Raw genomic sequence first — 4,405 nt, 5'->3', positions numbered from 1 at the left:
ATAAGATTTTTTTTTATTTTACTAATTTTTTAAATTAACGAATAAATATTATAAGATTTTTTTTTATTTTACTACTTTGTTAAATTAACGAATAAATATTATGATAAGATTTTTTTTTATTTTACTAATTTTTTTAATTAACGAATAAATATTATGATGAGATTTTTTATTATTTTACTACTTTTTTAAATTAACGAAAAAATATTATGATCAGATTTTTTTTTTATTTTACTACTTTTTTAAATTAACGAATAAATATTATGATAAGATTTTTTTATTTTACTAATTTTTTAAATTAACGAATAAATATTATGATAAGATTTTTTTTTATTTTACTACTTTTTTAAATTAACGAATAAATATTATGATAAGATTTTTTTTTATTTTACTACTTTTTTAAATTAACGAATAAATATTATGATAAGATTTTTTTTATTTTACTACTTTTTTAAATTAACGAATAAATATTATAAGATTTTTTTTTATTTTACTACTTTTTTAAATTAACGAATAAATATTATGATAAGATTTTTTTTATTTTACTACTTTTTTAAATTAACGAATAAATATTATGATAAGATTTTTTTTATTTTACTACTTTTTTAAATTCACGAATAAATATTATAAGATTTTTTTTATTTTACTACTTTTTTAAATTAACGAATAAATATTATGATAAGATTTTTTTTATTATTTTACTACTTTTTTAAATTAACGAAAAAATATTATGATAAGATTTTTTTTATTATTTTACTACTTTTTGAAATTAACGATTAAATATTATGATAAGATTTTTTTTATTATTTTACTACTTTTTTAAATTAACCCATAAATATTATGATTAGATTTTTTTTTATTTTACTAATTTTTTAAATTAACGAATAAATATTATAAGTTTTTTTTTTATTTTACTACTTTTTTAAATTAACGAATAAATATTATGATAAGATTTTTTTTATTTTACTACTGTTTTAAATTAACGAAAATATATTATGATAAGATTTTTTTTATTATTTTAAGCTTTTTTTAAATTAACGAATAAATATGATAAGATTTTTTTTTATTTTACTACTTTTTTAAATTAACGAATAAATATTATAAGATTTTTTTTATTATTTTACTACTTATTTAAATTAACGAATAAATATTATGATAAGATTTTTTTTATTTTACTAATTTTTTAAATTAACGAATAAATATTATGATGAGATTTTTTATTGTTTTACTACTTTTTTAAATTAACAAAAAAATATTATGATAAGATTTTTTTTTTATTTTACTACTTTTTTAAATTAACAAAAAAATATTATGATAAGATTTTTTTTATTTTACTACTTTTTTAAATTAACGAACAAATATTATGATAAGATTTTTTTTATTATTTTACTACTTTTTTAAATTAACGAAAAAATATTATGATAAGATTTTTTTAATTATTTTACTACTTTTTTAAATTAACGAATAAATATTATGATAAGATTTTTTTTATTATTTTACTACTTTTTTAAATTACCGAATAAATATTATGATAAGATTTTTTTTTATTTTACTACTTTTTTAAATTAACAAAAAAATATTATGATAAGATTTTTTTTTATTTTACTACTTTTTTAAATTAACGAATAAATATTATGATGAGATTTTTTTTATTTTACTACTTTTTTAAATTAACGAATAAATATTATAAGATTTTTTTAATTATTTTACTACTTTTTTAAATTAACGAATAAATATTAATATAAGATTTTTTTTATTATTTTACTACTTTTTCAAATTAACGAGTAAATATTATGATAAGATTTTATTTTTATTTTACTACTTTTTTAAATTAACGAAAAAATATTATGATAAGATTTTTTTTATTATTTTACTACTTTTTTAAATTAACGAATAAATATTATGATAAGATTTTTTTTTATTTTACTACTTTTTTAAATTAACGAATAAATATTATGATAAGATTTTTTTTATTTTACTACTTTTTTAAATTAACGAATAAATATTATGATAAGATTTTTGTTTTTATTTTCCTACTTTTTGTAAATTAACAAAAAATATTATGATAAGATTTTTTTTTATTTTACTGCTTTTTTAAATTAACGAATAAATATTATGATAAGATTTTTTTATTTTCCTACTTGTTTAAATTAACGAATAAATATTATGATAAGATTTTTTTTTATTTTACTACTTTTTTAAATTAACGAAAAAATATTATGATAAGATTTGTTTTATTATTTTACTACTTTTTTAAATTAACCAATAAATATTATGATTAGATTTTTTTTTATTTTACTAATTTTTTAAATTAACGAATAAATATTATGATAAGGTTTTTTTTTTTATTTTACTACTTTTTTAAATTAACGAAAAAATATTATGATAAGATTTTTTTTATTTTACTACTGTTTTAAATTAACGAATAAATATTATGATAAGATTTTTTTTATTATTTTAAGCCTTTTTTAAATTAACGAATAAATATGATAAGATTTTGTTTTATTTTACTACTTTTTTAAATTAACGAAAAAATATTATGATAAGATTTTTTTTATTTTACTACTTTTTTAAATTAACGAATAAATATTATGATAAGATTTTTTTTTTATTTTACTACTTTTTTAAATTAATGAATAAATATTATGATAAGATTTTTTTTATTTTACTACTTTTTTAAATTAACGAATAAATATTATGATAAGATTTTTTTTATTTTACTACTTTTTTAAATTAACGAAAAAATATTATGATAAGATTTTTTTTATTTTACTACTTTTTTAAATTAACGAATAAATATTATGATAAGATTTTTTTTTATTTTACTACTTTTTTAAATTAACGAAAAAATATTATGATAAATTTTTTTTATTTTACTACCTTTTTAAATTAACGAATAAATATTATGATAAGATTTTTTTTTATTTTACTACTTTTTTAAATTAACGAATAAATATTATGATAAGATTTTTTTTATTTTACTACTTTTTTAAATTAACGAATAAATATTATGATAAGATTTTTTTTTATTTTACTACTTTTTTAAATTAACGAATAAATATTATGATAAGATTTTTTTTTATTTTACTACTTTTTTAAATTAACGAATAAATATTATGATAAGATTTTTTTTTATTTTACTACTTTTTTAAATTAACGAATAAATATTATGATAAGATTGTTTTTTATTTTACTACTTTTTTAAATTAACGAAAATATATTATGATAAGATTTTTTTTTATTATTTTACTACTTTTTTAAATTAACGAATAAATATTATGATAAGATTTTTTTTTATTTTACTACTTTTTTAAATTAACGAAAATATATTATGATAAGATTTTTTTTTATTTTACTACTTTTTTAAATTAACAGATAAATAATATGATAAGATTTTTTTTTATTTTACTACTTTTTTAAATTAACGAATAAATATTATGATAAGATTGTTTTTTATTTTACTACTTTTTTAAATTAACGAAAATATATTATGATAAGATTTTTTTTATTATTTTACTACTTTTTTAAATTAACGAATAAATATTATGATAAGATTTTTTTTTATTTTACTACTTTTTTAAATTAACGAATAAATATTATGATAAGATTTTTTTTTATTTTACTACTTTTTTAAATTAACGAAAATATATTATGATAAGATTTTTTTTATTATTTTACTACTTTTTGAAATTAACGAAAAAATATTATGATAAGATTTTTTTTTATTTTACTACTTTTTTAAATTAACGAATAAATATTATGATAAGATTTTTTTTTATTTTACTACTTTTTTAAATTAACGAGTAAATATTATGATAAGATTTTTTTTTATTTTACTACTTTTTTAAATTAACAGATAAATAATATGATAAGATTTTTTTATTATTTTACTACTTTTTTCAATTAACGAATAAATATTATGATAAGATTTTTTTTTGTTTTACTACTTTTTTAAATTAACGAATAAATATTATGATAAGATTTTTTTTTATTTTACTACTTTTTTAAATTAACGAAAAAATATTATGATAAGATTTTTTTTATTTTACTACTTTTTTAAATTAACGAATAAATATTATGATAAGATTTTTTTTTATTTTACTACTTTTTTAAATTAACGAAAAAATATTATGATAAATTTTTTTTATTTTACTACTTTTTTAAATTAACGAATAAATATTATGATAAGATTTTTTTTTATTTTACTACTTTTTTAAATTAACGAATAAATATTATGATAAGATTTTTTTTATTTTGCTACTTTTTTAAATTAACGAATAAATATTATGATAAGATTTTTTTTTATTTTACTACTTTTTTAAATTAACGAATAAATATTATGATAAGATTTTTTTTTATTTTACTACTTTTTTAAATTAACGAATAAATATTATGATGAGATTTTTTT

Source organism: Euprymna scolopes, chromosome 46 (assembly GCF_053919585.1).
Source record: "Euprymna scolopes isolate OS-2025 chromosome 46, ASM5391958v1, whole genome shotgun sequence".
In the NCBI taxonomy this organism is placed as follows: Eukaryota; Metazoa; Mollusca; class Cephalopoda; order Sepiida; family Sepiolidae; genus Euprymna; species Euprymna scolopes.
This window is presented reverse-complemented; position numbering follows the sequence as displayed.